General features: G+C 47.0%; 34 non-coding genes across 34 annotated transcripts; all 34 read left to right on the forward strand.

The window, feature by feature from the left end:
• The first annotated feature begins 281 nt into the window (after positions 1-281).
• On the forward strand, positions 282-353 carry TRNAW-CCA (transfer RNA tryptophan (anticodon CCA)). The gene has a single exon. It is a non-coding gene; the product is annotated as a tRNA-Trp (tRNA).
• A 418-nt stretch (positions 354-771) lies between these two features.
• TRNAW-CCA (transfer RNA tryptophan (anticodon CCA)) lies at positions 772-843 on the forward strand. The gene has a single exon. It is a non-coding gene; the product is annotated as a tRNA-Trp (tRNA).
• Positions 844-1,256: 413 nt separating this feature from the next.
• Positions 1,257-1,328, forward strand: TRNAW-CCA (transfer RNA tryptophan (anticodon CCA)). Its single transcript has one exon. It is a non-coding gene; the product is annotated as a tRNA-Trp (tRNA).
• A 417-nt stretch (positions 1,329-1,745) lies between these two features.
• Positions 1,746-1,817, forward strand: TRNAW-CCA (transfer RNA tryptophan (anticodon CCA)). Its single transcript has one exon. It is a non-coding gene; the product is annotated as a tRNA-Trp (tRNA).
• Positions 1,818-2,230: 413 nt separating this feature from the next.
• On the forward strand, positions 2,231-2,302 carry TRNAW-CCA (transfer RNA tryptophan (anticodon CCA)). Its single transcript has one exon. It is a non-coding gene; the product is annotated as a tRNA-Trp (tRNA).
• Positions 2,303-2,724: 422 nt separating this feature from the next.
• TRNAW-CCA (transfer RNA tryptophan (anticodon CCA)) lies at positions 2,725-2,796 on the forward strand. Its single transcript has one exon. It is a non-coding gene; the product is annotated as a tRNA-Trp (tRNA).
• A 413-nt stretch (positions 2,797-3,209) lies between these two features.
• Positions 3,210-3,281, forward strand: TRNAW-CCA (transfer RNA tryptophan (anticodon CCA)). The gene has a single exon. It is a non-coding gene; the product is annotated as a tRNA-Trp (tRNA).
• Positions 3,282-3,703: 422 nt separating this feature from the next.
• On the forward strand, positions 3,704-3,775 carry TRNAW-CCA (transfer RNA tryptophan (anticodon CCA)). The gene has a single exon. It is a non-coding gene; the product is annotated as a tRNA-Trp (tRNA).
• Positions 3,776-4,188: 413 nt separating this feature from the next.
• Positions 4,189-4,260, forward strand: TRNAW-CCA (transfer RNA tryptophan (anticodon CCA)). The gene has a single exon. It is a non-coding gene; the product is annotated as a tRNA-Trp (tRNA).
• Positions 4,261-4,682: 422 nt separating this feature from the next.
• TRNAW-CCA (transfer RNA tryptophan (anticodon CCA)) lies at positions 4,683-4,754 on the forward strand. The gene has a single exon. It is a non-coding gene; the product is annotated as a tRNA-Trp (tRNA).
• A 413-nt stretch (positions 4,755-5,167) lies between these two features.
• TRNAW-CCA (transfer RNA tryptophan (anticodon CCA)) lies at positions 5,168-5,239 on the forward strand. Its single transcript has one exon. It is a non-coding gene; the product is annotated as a tRNA-Trp (tRNA).
• Positions 5,240-5,661: 422 nt separating this feature from the next.
• Positions 5,662-5,733, forward strand: TRNAW-CCA (transfer RNA tryptophan (anticodon CCA)). The gene has a single exon. It is a non-coding gene; the product is annotated as a tRNA-Trp (tRNA).
• Positions 5,734-6,146: 413 nt separating this feature from the next.
• TRNAW-CCA (transfer RNA tryptophan (anticodon CCA)) lies at positions 6,147-6,218 on the forward strand. Its single transcript has one exon. It is a non-coding gene; the product is annotated as a tRNA-Trp (tRNA).
• Positions 6,219-6,640: 422 nt separating this feature from the next.
• TRNAW-CCA (transfer RNA tryptophan (anticodon CCA)) lies at positions 6,641-6,712 on the forward strand. Its single transcript has one exon. It is a non-coding gene; the product is annotated as a tRNA-Trp (tRNA).
• Positions 6,713-7,125: 413 nt separating this feature from the next.
• On the forward strand, positions 7,126-7,197 carry TRNAW-CCA (transfer RNA tryptophan (anticodon CCA)). The gene has a single exon. It is a non-coding gene; the product is annotated as a tRNA-Trp (tRNA).
• A 422-nt stretch (positions 7,198-7,619) lies between these two features.
• Positions 7,620-7,691, forward strand: TRNAW-CCA (transfer RNA tryptophan (anticodon CCA)). The gene has a single exon. It is a non-coding gene; the product is annotated as a tRNA-Trp (tRNA).
• A 413-nt stretch (positions 7,692-8,104) lies between these two features.
• On the forward strand, positions 8,105-8,176 carry TRNAW-CCA (transfer RNA tryptophan (anticodon CCA)). Its single transcript has one exon. It is a non-coding gene; the product is annotated as a tRNA-Trp (tRNA).
• Positions 8,177-8,598: 422 nt separating this feature from the next.
• On the forward strand, positions 8,599-8,670 carry TRNAW-CCA (transfer RNA tryptophan (anticodon CCA)). The gene has a single exon. It is a non-coding gene; the product is annotated as a tRNA-Trp (tRNA).
• Positions 8,671-9,083: 413 nt separating this feature from the next.
• Positions 9,084-9,155, forward strand: TRNAW-CCA (transfer RNA tryptophan (anticodon CCA)). The gene has a single exon. It is a non-coding gene; the product is annotated as a tRNA-Trp (tRNA).
• A 423-nt stretch (positions 9,156-9,578) lies between these two features.
• On the forward strand, positions 9,579-9,650 carry TRNAW-CCA (transfer RNA tryptophan (anticodon CCA)). The gene has a single exon. It is a non-coding gene; the product is annotated as a tRNA-Trp (tRNA).
• A 413-nt stretch (positions 9,651-10,063) lies between these two features.
• On the forward strand, positions 10,064-10,135 carry TRNAW-CCA (transfer RNA tryptophan (anticodon CCA)). Its single transcript has one exon. It is a non-coding gene; the product is annotated as a tRNA-Trp (tRNA).
• A 422-nt stretch (positions 10,136-10,557) lies between these two features.
• On the forward strand, positions 10,558-10,629 carry TRNAW-CCA (transfer RNA tryptophan (anticodon CCA)). The gene has a single exon. It is a non-coding gene; the product is annotated as a tRNA-Trp (tRNA).
• A 417-nt stretch (positions 10,630-11,046) lies between these two features.
• TRNAW-CCA (transfer RNA tryptophan (anticodon CCA)) lies at positions 11,047-11,118 on the forward strand. The gene has a single exon. It is a non-coding gene; the product is annotated as a tRNA-Trp (tRNA).
• Positions 11,119-11,531: 413 nt separating this feature from the next.
• On the forward strand, positions 11,532-11,603 carry TRNAW-CCA (transfer RNA tryptophan (anticodon CCA)). Its single transcript has one exon. It is a non-coding gene; the product is annotated as a tRNA-Trp (tRNA).
• A 423-nt stretch (positions 11,604-12,026) lies between these two features.
• On the forward strand, positions 12,027-12,098 carry TRNAW-CCA (transfer RNA tryptophan (anticodon CCA)). The gene has a single exon. It is a non-coding gene; the product is annotated as a tRNA-Trp (tRNA).
• Positions 12,099-12,511: 413 nt separating this feature from the next.
• Positions 12,512-12,583, forward strand: TRNAW-CCA (transfer RNA tryptophan (anticodon CCA)). Its single transcript has one exon. It is a non-coding gene; the product is annotated as a tRNA-Trp (tRNA).
• Positions 12,584-13,005: 422 nt separating this feature from the next.
• TRNAW-CCA (transfer RNA tryptophan (anticodon CCA)) lies at positions 13,006-13,077 on the forward strand. The gene has a single exon. It is a non-coding gene; the product is annotated as a tRNA-Trp (tRNA).
• Positions 13,078-13,489: 412 nt separating this feature from the next.
• TRNAW-CCA (transfer RNA tryptophan (anticodon CCA)) lies at positions 13,490-13,561 on the forward strand. The gene has a single exon. It is a non-coding gene; the product is annotated as a tRNA-Trp (tRNA).
• A 908-nt stretch (positions 13,562-14,469) lies between these two features.
• TRNAW-CCA (transfer RNA tryptophan (anticodon CCA)) lies at positions 14,470-14,541 on the forward strand. Its single transcript has one exon. It is a non-coding gene; the product is annotated as a tRNA-Trp (tRNA).
• A 422-nt stretch (positions 14,542-14,963) lies between these two features.
• Positions 14,964-15,035, forward strand: TRNAW-CCA (transfer RNA tryptophan (anticodon CCA)). Its single transcript has one exon. It is a non-coding gene; the product is annotated as a tRNA-Trp (tRNA).
• A 413-nt stretch (positions 15,036-15,448) lies between these two features.
• On the forward strand, positions 15,449-15,520 carry TRNAW-CCA (transfer RNA tryptophan (anticodon CCA)). Its single transcript has one exon. It is a non-coding gene; the product is annotated as a tRNA-Trp (tRNA).
• Positions 15,521-15,942: 422 nt separating this feature from the next.
• On the forward strand, positions 15,943-16,014 carry TRNAW-CCA (transfer RNA tryptophan (anticodon CCA)). The gene has a single exon. It is a non-coding gene; the product is annotated as a tRNA-Trp (tRNA).
• A 413-nt stretch (positions 16,015-16,427) lies between these two features.
• Positions 16,428-16,499, forward strand: TRNAW-CCA (transfer RNA tryptophan (anticodon CCA)). The gene has a single exon. It is a non-coding gene; the product is annotated as a tRNA-Trp (tRNA).
• Positions 16,500-17,478: 979 nt separating this feature from the next.
• On the forward strand, positions 17,479-17,550 carry TRNAW-CCA (transfer RNA tryptophan (anticodon CCA)). The gene has a single exon. It is a non-coding gene; the product is annotated as a tRNA-Trp (tRNA).
• Positions 17,551-17,915: the final 365 nt, after the last annotated feature.

Below are 17,915 nucleotides of genomic sequence, written 5' to 3' on the forward strand. Positions count from 1 at the left end.
AACCTGGCTTAAGGGCCTTAAAGTCCTTCCCGACTCCATTCATGACAATGGTAACATGACCTTAGGTCAATATTCCATCTCTGCTAATCTAGTCATAGGTTTTGTTGTAGTCTTTCTTTCAAAAAAGACCTCCAAGACCTCTCACAGCCCTCTCCTGCATAGCAAGTTCAGAATCTAGACTTTGACGCTTTAGCGAGGAATCTGTCCTGTCCTGAATCTAGACTTAGTTGCTTTGGCAAGGAATCTGTCCTGAATCCCTTCGAGAAAAGGCTGGCAGAGGTGACCTCGTGGCGCAACGGTAGCGCGTCTGACTCCAGATCAGAAGGTTGCGTGTTCAAATCACGTCGGGGTCAGCGCTCTCTTTAGTCGTTGTGCGACTCTTTAGACCTTCCTAGCGGACTGTTCCGTTGATGAAAATGCCAGAGCTGCTGATTTTCTTGCTTTGTTCAATACCCATGCGAAACACCTACGAGGCAGTTGCAAATAACCTGGCTTTAGGGCCTTAAAGTCCTTCCCGACTCCATTCATTACAATGGTAACACGACCTTAGGTCAATATTCCATCTCTGCTAATCTAGTCAGTAGGTTGTGTTATAGTCTTTCTTTCAAAAAAGACCTCCAAGACCTCTCCTCATAGCCCTCTCCTGCATAGCAAGTTCAGAATCTAGACTTAGACGCTTTAGCGAGGAATCTGTCCTGTCCTGAATCTAGACTTAGTTGCTTTTGCAAGGAATCTGTCCTGAATCCCTTCGAGACAAGTCCTGGCAGAGGTGACCTCGTGGCGCAACGGTAGCGCGTCTGACTCCAGATCAGGAGGTTGCGTGTTCAAATCACGTCGGGGTCAGCGGTCTCTTTAGTCATTGTGCGACTCTTTAGACCTTCCTAGCGGACTGTTCCGTTGATTAAGATGCCAGATCTGCTGATTTTCTTGCTCTGTTTAATACCCATGCGAAACACCTACGAGGCAGTCGCAAATAACCTGGCTTAAGGGCCTTAAAGTCCTTCCCGACTCCATTCATGACAATGGTAACATGACCTTAGGTCAATATTCCATCTCTGCTAATCTAGTCATAGGTTTTGTTGTAGTCTTTCTTTCAAAAAAGACCTCCAAGACCTCTCACAGCCCTCTCCTGCATAGCAAGTTCAGAATCTAGACTTTGACGCTTTAGCGAGGAATCTGTCCTGTCCTGAATCTAGACTTAGTTGCTTTGGCAAGGAATCTGTCCTGAATCCCTTCGAGAAAAGGCTGGCAGAGGTGACCTCGTGGCGCAACGGTAGCGCGTCTGACTCCAGATCAGAAGGTTGCGTGTTCAAATCACGTCGGGGTCAGCGCTCTCTTTAGTCGTTGTGCGACTCTTTAGACCTTCCTAGCGGACTGTTCCGTTGATGAAAATGCCAGAGCTGCTGATTTTCTTGCTTTGTTCAATACCCATGCGAAACACCTACGAGGCAGTTGCAAATAACCTGGCTTTAGGGCCTTAAAGTCCTTCCCGACTCCATTCATGACAATGGTAACACGACCTTAGGTCAATATTCCATCTCTGCTAATCTAGTCAGTAGGTTGTGTTATAGTCTTTCTTTCAAAAAAGACCTCCAAGACCTCTCCTCATAGCCCTCTCCTGCATAGCAAGTTCAGAATCTAGACTTAGACGCTTTAGCGAGGAATCTGTCCTGTCCTGAATCTAGACTTAGTTGCTTTTGCAAGGAATCTGTCCTGAATCCCTTCGAGACAATCCTGGCAGAGGTGACCTCGTGGCGCAACGGTAGCGCGTCTGACTCCAGATCAGGAGGTTGCGTGTTCAAATCACGTCGGGGTCAGCGGTCTCTTTAGTCATTGTGCGACTCTTTAGACCTTCCTAGCGGACTGTTCCGTTGATTAAGATGCCAGATCTGCTGATTTTCTTGCTCTGTTTAATACCCATGCGAAACACCTACGAGGCAGTCGCAAATAACCTGGCTTAAGGGCCTTAAAGTCCTTCCCGACTCCATTCATGACAATGGTAACATGACCTTAGGTCAATATTCCATCTCTGCTAATCTAGTCATAGGTTTTGTTGTAGTCTTTCTTTCAAAAAAGACCTCCAAGACCTCTCACAGCCCTCTCCTGCATAGCAAGTTCAGAATCTAGACTTTGACGCTTTAGCGAGGAATCTGTCCTGTCCTGAATCTAGACTTAGTTGCTTTGGCAAGGAATCTGTCCTGAATCCCTTCGAGAAAAGGCTGGCAGAGGTGACCTCGTGGCGCAACGGTAGCGCGTCTGACTCCAGATCAGAAGGTTGCGTGTTCAAATCACGTCGGGGTCAGCGCTCTCTTTAGTCGTTGTGCGACTCTTTAGACCTTCCTAGCGGACTGTTCCGTTGATGAAAATGCCAGAGCTGCTGATTTTCTTGCTTTGTTCAATACCCATGCGAAACACCTACGAGGCAGTTGCAAATAACCTGGCTTTAGGGCCTTAAAGTCCTTCCCGACTCCATTCATTACAATGGTAACACGACCTTAGGTCAATATTCCATCTCTGCTAATCTAGTCAGTAGGTTGTGTTATAGTCTTTCTTTCAAAAAAGACCTCCAAGACCTCTCCTCATAGCCCTCTCCTGCATAGCAAGTTCAGAATCTAGACTTAGACGCTTTAGCGAGGAATCTGTCCTGTCCTGTCCTGAATCTAGACTTAGTTGCTTTTGCAAGGAATCTGTCCTGAATCCCTTCGAGACAATCCTGGCAGAGGTGACCTCGTGGCGCAACGGTAGCGCGTCTGACTCCAGATCAGGAGGTTGCGTGTTCAAATCACGTCGGGGTCAGCGGTCTCTTTAGTCATTGTGCGACTCTTTAGACCTTCCTAGCGGACTGTTCCGTTGATTAAGATGCCAGATCTGCTGATTTTCTTGCTCTGTTTAATACCCATGCGAAACACCTACGAGGCAGTCGCAAATAACCTGGCTTAAGGGCCTTAAAGTCCTTCCCGACTCCATTCATGACAATGGTAACATGACCTTAGGTCAATATTCCATCTCTGCTAATCTAGTCATAGGTTTTGTTGTAGTCTTTCTTTCAAAAAAGACCTCCAAGACCTCTCACAGCCCTCTCCTGCATAGCAAGTTCAGAATCTAGACTTTGACGCTTTAGCGAGGAATCTGTCCTGTCCTGAATCTAGACTTAGTTGCTTTGGCAAGGAATCTGTCCTGAATCCCTTCGAGAAAAGGCTGGCAGAGGTGACCTCGTGGCGCAACGGTAGCGCGTCTGACTCCAGATCAGAAGGTTGCGTGTTCAAATCACGTCGGGGTCAGCGCTCTCTTTAGTCGTTGTGCGACTCTTTAGACCTTCCTAGCGGACTGTTCCGTTGATGAAAATGCCAGAGCTGCTGATTTTCTTGCTTTGTTCAATACCCATGCGAAACACCTACGAGGCAGTTGCAAATAACCTGGCTTTAGGGCCTTAAAGTCCTTCCCGACTCCATTCATTACAATGGTAACACGACCTTAGGTCAATATTCCATCTCTGCTAATCTAGTCAGTAGGTTGTGTTATAGTCTTTCTTTCAAAAAAGACCTCCAAGACCTCTCCTCATAGCCCTCTCCTGCATAGCAAGTTCAGAATCTAGACTTAGACGCTTTAGCGAGGAATCTGTCCTGTCCTGTCCTGAATCTAGACTTAGTTGCTTTTGCAAGGAATCTGTCCTGAATCCCTTCGAGACAATCCTGGCAGAGGTGACCTCGTGGCGCAACGGTAGCGCGTCTGACTCCAGATCAGGAGGTTGCGTGTTCAAATCACGTCGGGGTCAGCGGTCTCTTTAGTCATTGTGCGACTCTTTAGACCTTCCTAGCGGACTGTTCCGTTGATTAAGATGCCAGATCTGCTGATTTTCTTGCTCTGTTTAATACCCATGCGAAACACCTACGAGGCAGTCGCAAATAACCTGGCTTAAGGGCCTTAAAGTCCTTCCCGACTCCATTCATGACAATGGTAACATGACCTTAGGTCAATATTCCATCTCTGCTAATCTAGTCATAGGTTTTGTTGTAGTCTTTCTTTCAAAAAAGACCTCCAAGACCTCTCACAGCCCTCTCCTGCATAGCAAGTTCAGAATCTAGACTTTGACGCTTTAGCGAGGAATCTGTCCTGTCCTGAATCTAGACTTAGTTGCTTTGGCAAGGAATCTGTCCTGAATCCCTTCGAGAAAAGGCTGGCAGAGGTGACCTCGTGGCGCAACGGTAGCGCGTCTGACTCCAGATCAGAAGGTTGCGTGTTCAAATCACGTCGGGGTCAGCGCTCTCTTTAGTCGTTGTGCGACTCTTTAGACCTTCCTAGCGGACTGTTCCGTTGATGAAAATGCCAGAGCTGCTGATTTTCTTGCTTTGTTCAATACCCATGCGAAACACCTACGAGGCAGTTGCAAATAACCTGGCTTTAGGGCCTTAAAGTCCTTCCCGACTCCATTCATTACAATGGTAACACGACCTTAGGTCAATATTCCATCTCTGCTAATCTAGTCAGTAGGTTGTGTTATAGTCTTTCTTTCAAAAAAGACCTCCAAGACCTCTCCTCATAGCCCTCTCCTGCATAGCAAGTTCAGAATCTAGACTTAGACGCTTTAGCGAGGAATCTGTCCTGTCCTGTCCTGAATCTAGACTTAGTTGCTTTTGCAAGGAATCTGTCCTGAATCCCTTCGAGACAATCCTGGCAGAGGTGACCTCGTGGCGCAACGGTAGCGCGTCTGACTCCAGATCAGGAGGTTGCGTGTTCAAATCACGTCGGGGTCAGCGGTCTCTTTAGTCATTGTGCGACTCTTTAGACCTTCCTAGCGGACTGTTCCGTTGATTAAGATGCCAGATCTGCTGATTTTCTTGCTCTGTTTAATACCCATGCGAAACACCTACGAGGCAGTCGCAAATAACCTGGCTTAAGGGCCTTAAAGTCCTTCCCGACTCCATTCATGACAATGGTAACATGACCTTAGGTCAATATTCCATCTCTGCTAATCTAGTCATAGGTTTTGTTGTAGTCTTTCTTTCAAAAAAGACCTCCAAGACCTCTCACAGCCCTCTCCTGCATAGCAAGTTCAGAATCTAGACTTTGACGCTTTAGCGAGGAATCTGTCCTGTCCTGAATCTAGACTTAGTTGCTTTGGCAAGGAATCTGTCCTGAATCCCTTCGAGAAAAGGCTGGCAGAGGTGACCTCGTGGCGCAACGGTAGCGCGTCTGACTCCAGATCAGAAGGTTGCGTGTTCAAATCACGTCGGGGTCAGCGCTCTCTTTAGTCGTTGTGCGACTCTTTAGACCTTCCTAGCGGACTGTTCCGTTGATGAAAATGCCAGAGCTGCTGATTTTCTTGCTTTGTTCAATACCCATGCGAAACACCTACGAGGCAGTTGCAAATAACCTGGCTTTAGGGCCTTAAAGTCCTTCCCGACTCCATTCATTACAATGGTAACACGACCTTAGGTCAATATTCCATCTCTGCTAATCTAGTCAGTAGGTTGTGTTATAGTCTTTCTTTCAAAAAAGACCTCCAAGACCTCTCCTCATAGCCCTCTCCTGCATAGCAAGTTCAGAATCTAGACTTAGACGCTTTAGCGAGGAATCTGTCCTGTCCTGTCCTGAATCTAGACTTAGTTGCTTTTGCAAGGAATCTGTCCTGAATCCCTTCGAGACAATCCTGGCAGAGGTGACCTCGTGGCGCAACGGTAGCGCGTCTGACTCCAGATCAGGAGGTTGCGTGTTCAAATCACGTCGGGGTCAGCGGTCTCTTTAGTCATTGTGCGACTCTTTAGACCTTCCTAGCGGACTGTTCCGTTGATTAAGATGCCAGATCTGCTGATTTTCTTGCTCTGTTTAATACCCATGCGAAACACCTACGAGGCAGTCGCAAATAACCTGGCTTAAGGGCCTTAAAGTCCTTCCCGACTCCATTCATGACAATGGTAACATGACCTTAGGTCAATATTCCATCTCTGCTAATCTAGTCATAGGTTTTGTTGTAGTCTTTCTTTCAAAAAAGACCTCCAAGACCTCTCACAGCCCTCTCCTGCATAGCAAGTTCAGAATCTAGACTTTGACGCTTTAGCGAGGAATCTGTCCTGTCCTGAATCTAGACTTAGTTGCTTTGGCAAGGAATCTGTCCTGAATCCCTTCGAGAAAAGGCTGGCAGAGGTGACCTCGTGGCGCAACGGTAGCGCGTCTGACTCCAGATCAGAAGGTTGCGTGTTCAAATCACGTCGGGGTCAGCGCTCTCTTTAGTCGTTGTGCGACTCTTTAGACCTTCCTAGCGGACTGTTCCGTTGATGAAAATGCCAGAGCTGCTGATTTTCTTGCTTTGTTCAATACCCATGCGAAACACCTACGAGGCAGTTGCAAATAACCTGGCTTTAGGGCCTTAAAGTCCTTCCCGACTCCATTCATTACAATGGTAACACGACCTTAGGTCAATATTCCATCTCTGCTAATCTAGTCAGTAGGTTGTGTTATAGTCTTTCTTTCAAAAAAGACCTCCAAGACCTCTCCTCATAGCCCTCTCCTGCATAGCAAGTTCAGAATCTAGACTTAGACGCTTTAGCGAGGAATCTGTCCTGTCCTGTCCTGAATCTAGACTTAGTTGCTTTTGCAAGGAATCTGTCCTGAATCCCTTCGAGACAAGCCTGGCAGAGGTGACCTCGTGGCGCAACGGTAGCGCGTCTGACTCCAGATCAGGAGGTTGCGTGTTCAAATCACGTCGGGGTCAGCGGTCTCTTTAGTCATTGTGCGACTCTTTAGACCTTCCTAGCGGACTGTTCCGTTGATTAAGATGCCAGATCTGCTGATTTTCTTGCTCTGTTTAATACCCATGCGAAACACCTACGAGGCAGTCGCAAATAACCTGGCTTAAGGGCCTTAAAGTCCTTCCCGACTCCATTCATGACAATGGTAACATGACCTTAGGTCAATATTCCATCTCTGCTAATCTAGTCATAGGTTTTGTTGTAGTCTTTCTTTCAAAAAAGACCTCCAAGACCTCTCACAGCCCTCTCCTGCATAGCAAGTTCAGAATCTAGACTTTGACGCTTTAGCGAGGAATCTGTCCTGTCCTGAATCTAGACTTAGTTGCTTTGGCAAGGAATCTGTCCTGAATCCCTTCGAGAAAAGGCTGGCAGAGGTGACCTCGTGGCGCAACGGTAGCGCGTCTGACTCCAGATCAGAAGGTTGCGTGTTCAAATCACGTCGGGGTCAGCGCTCTCTTTAGTCGTTGTGCGACTCTTTAGACCTTCCTAGCGGACTGTTCCGTTGATGAAAATGCCAGAGCTGCTGATTTTCTTGCTTTGTTCAATACCCATGCGAAACACCTACGAGGCAGTTGCAAATAACCTGGCTTTAGGGCCTTAAAGTCCTTCCCGACTCCATTCATTACAATGGTAACACGACCTTAGGTCAATATTCCATCTCTGCTAATCTAGTCAGTAGGTTGTGTTATAGTCTTTCTTTCAAAAAAGACCTCCAAGACCTCTCCTCATAGCCCTCTCCTGCATAGCAAGTTCAGAATCTAGACTTAGACGCTTTAGCGAGGAATCTGTCCTGTCCTGTCCTGAATCTAGACTTAGTTGCTTTTGCAAGGAATCTGTCCTGAATCCCTTCGAGACAATCCTGGCAGAGGTGACCTCGTGGCGCAACGGTAGCGCGTCTGACTCCAGATCAGGAGGTTGCGTGTTCAAATCACGTCGGGGTCAGCGGTCTCTTTAGTCATTGTGCGACTCTTTAGACCTTCCTAGCGGACTGTTCCGTTGATTAAGATGCCAGATCTGCTGATTTTCTTGCTCTGTTTAATACCCATGCGAAACACCTACGAGGCAGTCGCAAATAACCTGGCTTAAGGGCCTTAAAGTCCTTCCCGACTCCATTCATGACAATGGTAACATGACCTTAGGTCAATATTCCATCTCTGCTAATCTAGTCATAGGTTTTGTTGTAGTCTTTCTTTCAAAAAAGACCTCCAAGACCTCTCACAGCCCTCTCCTGCATAGCAAGTTCAGAATCTAGACTTTGACGCTTTAGCGAGGAATCTGTCCTGTCCTGAATCTAGACTTAGTTGCTTTGGCAAGGAATCTGTCCTGAATCCCTTCGAGAAAAGGCTGGCAGAGGTGACCTCGTGGCGCAACGGTAGCGCGTCTGACTCCAGATCAGAAGGTTGCGTGTTCAAATCACGTCGGGGTCAGCGCTCTCTTTAGTCGTTGTGCGACTCTTTAGACCTTCCTAGCGGACTGTTCCGTTGATGAAAATGCCAGAGCTGCTGATTTTCTTGCTTTGTTCAATACCCATGCGAAACACCTACGAGGCAGTTGCAAATAACCTGGCTTTAGGGCCTTAAAGTCCTTCCCGACTCCATTCATGACAATGGTAACACGACCTTAGGTCAATATTCCATCTCTGCTAATCTAGTCAGTAGGTTGTGTTATAGTCTTTCTTTCAAAAAAGACCTCCAAGACCTCTCCTCATAGCCCTCTCCTGCATAGCAAGTTCAGAATCTAGACTTAGACGCTTTAGCGAGGAATCTGTCCTGTCCTGTCCTGAATCTAGACTTAGTTGCTTTTGCAAGGAATCTGTCCTGAATCCCTTCGAGACAATCCTGGCAGAGGTGACCTCGTGGCGCAACGGTAGCGCGTCTGACTCCAGATCAGGAGGTTGCGTGTTCAAATCACGTCGGGGTCAGCGGTCTCTTTAGTCATTGTGCGACTCTTTAGACCTTCCTAGCGGACTGTTCCGTTGATTAAGATGCCAGATCTGCTGATTTTCTTGCTCTGTTTAATACCCATGCGAAACACCTACGAGGCAGTCGCAAATAACCTGGCTTAAGGGCCTTAAAGTCCTTCCCGACTCCATTCATGACAATGGTAACATGACCTTAGGTCAATATTCCATCTCTGCTAATCTAGTCATAGGTTTTGTTGTAGTCTTTCTTTCAAAAAAGACCTCCAAGACCTCTCACAGCCCTCTCCTGCATAGCAAGTTCAGAATCTAGACTTTGACGCTTTAGCGAGGAATCTGTCCTGTCCTGAATCTAGACTTAGTTGCTTTGGCAAGGAATCTGTCCTGAATCCCTTCGAGAAAAGGCTGGCAGAGGTGACCTCGTGGCGCAACGGTAGCGCGTCTGACTCCAGATCAGAAGGTTGCGTGTTCAAATCACGTCGGGGTCAGCGCTCTCTTTAGTCGTTGTGCGACTCTTTAGACCTTCCTAGCGGACTGTTCCGTTGATGAAAATGCCAGAGCTGCTGATTTTCTTGCTTTGTTCAATACCCATGCGAAACACCTACGAGGCAGTTGCAAATAACCTGGCTTTAGGGCCTTAAAGTCCTTCCCGACTCCATTCATGACAATGGTAACACGACCTTAGGTCAATATTCCATCTCTGCTAATCTAGTCAGTAGGTTGTGTTATAGTCTTTCTTTCAAAAAAGACCTCCAAGACCTCTCCTCATAGCCCTCTCCTGCATAGCAAGTTCAGAATCTAGACTTAGACGCTTTAGCGAGGAATCTGTCCTGTCCTGTCCTGAATCTAGACTTAGTTGCTTTTGCAAGGAATCTGTCCTGAATCCCTTCGAGACAAGTCCTGGCAGAGGTGACCTCGTGGCGCAACGGTAGCGCGTCTGACTCCAGATCAGGAGGTTGCGTGTTCAAATCACGTCGGGGTCAGCGGTCTCTTTAGTCATTGTGCGACTCTTTAGACCTTCCTAGCGGACTGTTCCGTTGATTAAGATGCCAGATCTGCTGATTTTCTTGCTCTGTTTAATACCCATGCGAAACACCTACGAGGCAGTCGCAAATAACCTGGCTTAAGGGCCTTAAAGTCCTTCCCGACTCCATTCATGACAATGGTAACATGACCTTAGGTCAATATTCCATCTCTGCTAATCTAGTCATAGGTTTTGTTGTAGTCTTTCTTTCAAAAAAGACCTCCAAGACCTCTCACAGCCCTCTCCTGCATAGCAAGTTCAGAATCTAGACTTTGACGCTTTAGCGAGGAATCTGTCCTGTCCTGAATCTAGACTTAGTTGCTTTGGCAAGGAATCTGTCCTGAATCCCTTCGAGAAAAGGCTGGCAGAGGTGACCTCGTGGCGCAACGGTAGCGCGTCTGACTCCAGATCAGAAGGTTGCGTGTTCAAATCACGTCGGGGTCAGCGCTCTCTTTAGTCGTTGTGCGACTCTTTAGACCTTCCTAGCGGACTGTTCCGTTGATGAAAATGCCAGAGCTGCTGATTTTCTTGCTTTGTTCAATACCCATGCGAAACACCTACGAGACAGTTGCAAATAACCTGGCTTTAGGGCCTTAAAGTCCTTCCCGACTCCATTCATTACAATGGTAACACGACCTTAGGTCAATATTCCATCTCTACTAATCTAGTCAGTAGGTTGTGTTATAGTCTTTCTTTCAAAAAAGACCTCCAAGACCTCTCCTCATAGCCCTCTCCTGCATAGCAAGTTCAGAATCTAGACTTAGACGCTTTAGCGAGGAATCTGTCCTGTCCTGTCCTGAATCTAGACTTAGTTGCTTTTGCAAGGAATCTGTCCTGAATCCCTTCGAGAAAAACCTGGCAGAGGTGACCTCGTGGCGCAACGGTAGCGCGTTTGACTCCAGATCAGAAGGTTGCGTGTTCAAATCACGTCGGGGTCAGCGGTCTCTTTAGTCATTGTTCGACTCTTTAGACCTTCCTAGCGGACTGTTCCGTTGATTAAGATGCCAGATCTGCTGATTTTCTTGCTCTGTTTAATACCCATGCGAAACACCTACGAGGCAGTCGCAAATAACCTGGCTTAAGGGCCTTAAAGTCCTTCCCGACTCCATTCATGACAATGGTAACACGACCTTAGGTCAATATTCCATCTCTGCTAATCTAGTCAGTAGGTTGTGTTATAGTCTTTCTTTCAAAAAAGACCTCCAAGACCTCTCCTCATAGCCCTCTCCTGCATAGCAAGTTCAGAATCTAGACTTAGACGCTTTAGCGAGGAATCTGTCCTGTCCTGAATCTAGACTTAGTTGCTTTGGCAAGGAATCTGTCCTGAATCCCTTCGAGAAAAGGCTGGCAGAGGTGACCTCGTGGCGCAACGGTAGCGCGTCTGACTCCAGATCAGGAGGTTGCGTGTTCAAATCACGTCGGGGTCAGCGGTCTCTTTAGTCATTGTGCGACTCTTTAGACCTTCCTAGCGGACTGTTCCGTTGATTAAGATGCCAGATCTGCTGATTTTCTTGCTCTGTTTAATACCCATGCGAAACACCTACGAGGCAGTCGCAAATAACCTGGCTTAAGGGCCTTAAAGTCCTTCCCGACTCCATTCATGACAATGGTAACATGACCTTAGGTCAATATTCCATCTCTGCTAATCTAGTCATAGGTTTTGTTGTAGTCTTTCTTTCAAAAAAGACCTCCAAGACCTCTCACAGCCCTCTCCTGCATAGCAAGTTCAGAATCTAGACTTTGACGCTTTAGCGAGGAATCTGTCCTGTCCTGAATCTAGACTTAGTTGCTTTGGCAAGGAATCTGTCCTGAATCCCTTCGAGAAAAGGCTGGCAGAGGTGACCTCGTGGCGCAACGGTAGCGCGTCTGACTCCAGATCAGAAGGTTGCGTGTTCAAATCACGTCGGGGTCAGCGCTCTCTTTAGTTCGTTGTGCGACTCTTTAGACCTTCCTAGCGGACTGTTCCGTTGATGAAAATGCCAGAGCTGCTGATTTTCTTGCTTTGTTCAATACCCATGCGAAACACCTACGAGGCAGTTGCAAATAACCTGGCTTTAGGGCCTTAAAGTCCTTCCCGACTCCATTCATTACAATGGTAACACGACCTTAGGTCAATATTCCATCTCTGCTAATCTAGTCAGTAGGTTGTGTTATAGTCTTTCTTTCAAAAAAGACCTCCAAGACCTCTCCTCATAGCCCTCTCCTGCATAGCAAGTTCAGAATCTAGACTTAGACGCTTTAGCGAGGAATCTGTCCTGTCCTGTCCTGAATCTAGACTTAGTTGCTTTTGCAAGGAATCTGTCCTGAATCCCTTCGAGACAATCCTGGCAGAGGTGACCTCGTGGCGCAACGGTAGCGCGTCTGACTCCAGATCAGGAGGTTGCGTGTTCAAATCACGTCGGGGTCAGCGGTCTCTTTAGTCATTGTGCGACTCTTTAGACCTTCCTAGCGGACTGTTCCGTTGATTAAGATGCCAGATCTGCTGATTTTCTTGCTCTGTTTAATACCCATGCGAAACACCTACGAGGCAGTCGCAAATAACCTGGCTTAAGGGCCTTAAAGTCCTTCCCGACTCCATTCATGACAATGGTAACATGACCTTAGGTCAATATTCCATCTCTGCTAATCTAGTCATAGGTTTTGTTGTAGTCTTTCTTTCAAAAAAGACCTCCAAGACCTCTCACAGCCCTCTCCTGCATAGCAAGTTCAGAATCTAGACTTTGACGCTTTAGCGAGGAATCTGTCCTGTCCTGAATCTAGACTTAGTTGCTTTGGCAAGGAATCTGTCCTGAATCCCTTCGAGAAAAGGCTGGCAGAGGTGACCTCGTGGCGCAACGGTAGCGCGTCTGACTCCAGATCAGAAGGTTGCGTGTTCAAATCACGTCGGGGTCAGCGCTCTCTTTAGTCGTTGTGCGACTCTTTAGACCTTCCTAGCGGACTGTTCCGTTGATGAAAATGCCAGAGCTGCTGATTTTCTTGCTTTGTTCAATACCCATGCGAAACACCTACGAGGCAGTTGCAAATAACCTGGCTTTAGGGCCTTAAAGTCCTTCCCGACTCCATTCATTACAATGGTAACACGACCTTAGGTCAATATTCCATCTCTGCTAATCTAGTCAGTAGGTTGTGTTATAGTCTTTCTTTCAAAAAAGACCTCCAAGACCTCTCCTCATAGCCCTCTCCTGCATAGCAAGTTCAGAATCTAGACTTAGACGCTTTAGCGAGGAATCTGTCCTGTCCTGTCCTGAATCTAGACTTAGTTGCTTTTGCAAGGAATCTGTCCTGAATCCCTTCGAGACAATCCTGGCAGAGGTGACCTCGTGGCGCAACGGTAGCGCGTCTGACTCCAGATCAGGAGGTTGCGTGTTCAAATCACGTCGGGGTCAGCGGTCTCTTTAGTTATTGTGCGACTCTTTAGACCTTCCTAGCGGACTGTTCGTTGATTAAGATGCCAGATCTGCTGATTTTCTTGCTCTGTTTAATACCCATGCGAAACACCTACGAGGCAGTCGCAAATAACCTGGCTTAAGGGCCTTAAAGTCCTTCCCGACTCCATTCATGACAATGGTAACATGACCTTAGGTCAATATTCCATCTCTGCTAATCTAGTCATAGGTTTTGTTGTAGTCTTTCTTTCAAAAAAGACCTCCAAGACCTCTCACAGCCCTCTCCTGCATAGCAAGTTCAGAATCTAGACTTTGACGCTTTAGCGAGGAATCTGTCCTGTCCTGAATCTAGACTTAGTTGCTTTGGCAAGGAATCTGTCCTGAATCCCTTCGAGAAAAGGCTGGCAGAGGTGACCTCGTGGCGCAACGGTAGCGCGTCTGACTCCAGATCAGAAGGTTGCGTGTTCAAATCACGTCGGGGTCAGCGCTCTCTTTAGTCGTTGTGCGACTCTTTAGACCTTCCTAGCGGACTGTTCCGTTGATGAAAATGCCAGAGCTGCTGATTTTCTTGCTTTGTTCAATACCCATGCGAAACACCTACGAGGCAGTTGCAAATAACCTGGCTTTAGGGCCTTAAAGTCCTTCCCGACTCCATTCATTACAATGGTAACACGACCTTAGGTCAATATTCCATCTCTGCTAATCTAGTCAGTAGGTTGTGTTATAGTCTTTCTTTCAAAAAAGACCTCCAAGACCTCTCCTCATAGCCCTCTCCTGCATAGCAAGTTCAGAATCTAGACTTAGACGCTTTAGCGAGGAATCTGTCCTGTCCTGTCCTGAATCTAGACTTAGTTGCTTTTGCAAGGAATCTGTCCTGAATCCCTTCGAGACAATCCTGGCAGAGGTGACCTCGTGGCGCAACGGTAGCGCGTCTGACTCCAGATCAGGAGGTTGCGTGTTCAAATCAACGTCGGGGTCAGCGGTCTCTTTAGTTATTGTGCGACTCTTTAGACCTTCCTAGCGGACTGTTTCGTTGATTAAGATGCCAGATCTGCTGATTTTCTTGCTCTGTTTAATACCCATGCGAAACACCTACGAGGCAGTCGCAAATAACCTGGCTTAAGGGCCTTAAAGTCCTTCCCGACTCCATTCATGACAATGGTAACATGACCTTAGGTCAATATTCCATCTCTGCTAATCTAGTCATAGGTTTTGTTGTAGTCTTTCTTTCAAAAAAGACCTCCAAGACCTCTCACAGCCCTCTCCTGCATAGCAAGTTCAGAATCTAGACTTTGACGCTTTAGCGAGGAATCTGTCCTGTCCTGAATCTAGACTTAGTTGCTTTGGCAAGGAATCTGTCCTGAATCCCTTCGAGAAAAGGCTGGCAGAGGTGACCTCGTGGCGCAACGGTAGCGCGTCTGACTCCAGATCAGAAGGTTGCGTGTTCAAATCACGTCGGGGTCAGCGCTCTCTTTAGTCGTTGTGCGACTCTTTAGACCTTCCTAGCGGACTGTTCCGTTGATGAAAATGCCAGAGCTGCTGATTTTCTTGCTTTGTTCAATACCCATGCGAAACACCTACGAGGCAGTTGCAAATAACCTGGCTTTAGGGCCTTAAAGTCCTTCCCGACTCCATTCATTACAATGGTAACACGACCTTAGGTCAATATTCCATCTCTGCTAATCTAGTCAGTAGGTTGTGTTATAGTCTTTCTTTCAAAAAAGACCTCCAAGACCTCTCCTCATAGCCCTCTCCTGCATAGCAAGTTCAGAATCTAGACTTAGACGCTTTAGCGAGGAATCTGTCCTGTCCTGTCCTGAATCTAGACTTAGTTGCTTTTGCAAGGAATCTGTCCTGAATCCCTTCGAGACAAGCCTGGCAGAGGTGACCTCGTGGCGCAACGGTAGCGCGTCTGACTCCAGATCAGGAGGTTGCGTGTTCAAATCACGTCGGGGTCAGCGGTCTCTTTAGTTATTGTGCGACTCTTTAGACCTTCCTAGCGGACTGTTTCGTTGATTAAGATGCCAGATCTGCTGATTTTCTTGCTCTGTTTAATACCCATGCGAAACACCTACGAGGCAGTCGCAAATAACCTGGCTTAAGGGCCTTAAAGTCCTTCCCGACTCCATTCATGACAATGGTAACATGACCTTAGGTCAATATTCCATCTCTGCTAATCTAGTCATAGGTTTTGTTGTAGTCTTTCTTTCAAAAAAGACCTCCAAGACCTCTCACAGCCCTCTCCTGCATAGCAAGTTCAGAATCTAGACTTTGACGCTTTAGCGAGGAATCTGTCCTGTCCTGAATCTAGACTTAGTTGCTTTGGCAAGGAATCTGTCCTGAATCCCTTCGAGAAAAGGCTGGCAGAGGTGACCTCGTTGCGCAATGGTAGCGCGTCTGACTCCAGATCAGAAGGTTGCGTGTTCAAATCACGTCGGGGTCAGCGCTCTCTTTAGTCGTTGTGCGACTCTTTAGACCTTCCTAGCGGACTGTTCCGTTGATGAAAATGCCAGAGCTGCTGATTTTCTTGCTTTGTTCAATACCCATGCGAAACACCTACGAGGCAGTTGCAAATAACCTGGCTTTAGGGCCTTAAAGTCCTTCCCGACTCCATTCATTACAATGGTAACACGACCTTAGGTCAATATTCCATCTCTGCTAATCTAGTCAGTAGGTTGTGTTATAGTCTTTCTTTCAAAAAAGACCTCCAAGACCTCTCCTCATAGCCCTCTCCTGCATAGCAAGTTCAGAATCTAGACTTAGACGCTTTAGCGAGGAATCTGTCCTGTCCTGTCCTGAATCTAGACTTAGTTGCTTTTGCAAGAAATCTGTCCTGAATCCCTTCGAGACAATCCTGGCAGAGGTGACCTCGTGGCGCAACGGTAGCGCGTCTGACTCCAGATCAGGAGGTTGCGTGTTCAAATCACGTCGGGGTCAGCGGTCTCTTTAGTCATTGTGCTATTCTTTAGACCTTCCTAGTGGACTGTTCCGTTGATTAAGATGCCAGATCTGCTGATTTTCTTGCTCTGTTTAATACCCATGCGAAACACCTACGAGGCAGTCGCAAATAACCTGGCTTAAGGGCCTTAAAGTCCTTCCCGACTCCATTCATGACAATGGTAACATGACCTTAGGTCAATATTCCATCTCTGCTAATCTAGTCATAGGTTTTGTTGTAGTCTTTCTTTCAAAAAAGACCTCCAAGACCTCTCACAGCCCTCTCCTGCATAGCAAGTTCAGAATCTAGACTTTGACGCTTTAGCGAGGAATCTGTCCTGTCCTGAATCTAGACTTAGTTGCTTTGGCAAGGAATCTGTCCTGAATCCCTTCGAGAAAAGGCTGGCAGAGGTGACCTCGTGGTGCAACGGTAGCACGTCTGACTCCAGATCAGAAGGTTGTGTGTTCAAATCACGTCGGGGTCAGCGCTCTCTTTAGTCGTTGTGCGACTCTTTAGACCTTCCTAGCGGACTTTTCCGTTGATGAAAATGCCAGAGCTGCTGATTTTCTTGCTTTGTTCAATACCCATGCGAAACACCTACGAGGCAGTTGCAAATAACCTTGCTTTAGGGCCTTAAAGTCCTTCCCGACTCCATTCATTACAATGGTAACACGACCTTAGGTCAATATTCCATCTCTGCTAATCTAGTCAGTAGGTTGTTTTATAGTCTTTCTTTCAAAAAAGACCTCCAAGACCTCTCCTCATAGCCCTCTCCTGCATAGCAAGTTCAGAATCTAGACTTAGACGCTTTAGCGAGGAATCTGTCCTGTCCTGTCCTGAATCTAGACTTAGTTGCTTTTGCAAGGAATCTGTCCTGAATCCCTTCGAGACAATCCTGGCAGAGGTGACCAACGGTCCTGAATCTAGACTTAGTTGCTTTTGCAAGGAATCTGTCCTGAATCCCTTCGAGACAATACTGGCAGAGGTGACCAACGGTAGCGCGTCTGACTCCAGATCAGGAGGTTGCGTATTCAAATCACGTCGGGGTCAGCGGTCTCTTTAGTCATTGTGCAACTCTTTAGACCTTCCTAGCGGACTGTTCCGTTGATTAAGATGCCAGATCTGCTGATTTTCTTGCTCTGTTTAATACCCATGCGAAACACCTACGAGGCAGTCGCAAATAACCTGGCTTAAGGGCCTTAAAGTCCTTCCCGACTCCATTCATGACAATGGTAACATGACCTTAGGTCAACATTCCATCTCTGCTAATCTAGTCATAGGTTTTGTTGTAGTCTTTCTTTCAAAAAAGACCTCCAAGACCTCTCACAGCCCTCTCCTGCATAGCAAGTTCAGAATCTAGACTTTGGCGCTTTAGCGAGGAATCTGTCCTGTCCTGAATCTAGACTTAGTTGCTTTGGCAAGGAATCTGTCCTGAATCCCTTCGAGAAAAGGCTGGCAGAGGTGACCTCGTGGCGCAACGGTAGCGCGTCTGACTCCAGATCAGAAGGTTGCGTGTTCAAATCACGTCGGGGTCAGCGCTCTCTTTAGTTGTTGTGCGACTCTTTAGACCTTCCTAGCGGACTGTTCCGTTGATGAAAATGCCAGAGCTGCTGATTTTCTTGCTTTGTTCAATACCCATGCGAAACACCTACGAGGCAGTTGCAAATAACCTGGCTTTAGGGCCTTAAAGTCCTTCCCGACTCCATTCATTACAATGGTAACACGAACTTTAGGTCAATATTCCATCTCTGCTAATCTAGTCAGTAGGTTGTGTTATAGTCTTTCTTTCAAAAAAGACCTCCAAGACCTCTCCTCATAGCCCTCTCCTGCATAGCAAGTTCAGAATCTAGACTTAGACGCTTTAGCGAGGAATCTGTCCTGTCCTGTCCTGAATCTAGAC

Source organism: Dendropsophus ebraccatus, chromosome 1, assembly GCF_027789765.1.
Source record: "Dendropsophus ebraccatus isolate aDenEbr1 chromosome 1, aDenEbr1.pat, whole genome shotgun sequence".
NCBI classification, from domain to species: Eukaryota; Metazoa; Chordata; class Amphibia; order Anura; family Hylidae; genus Dendropsophus; species Dendropsophus ebraccatus.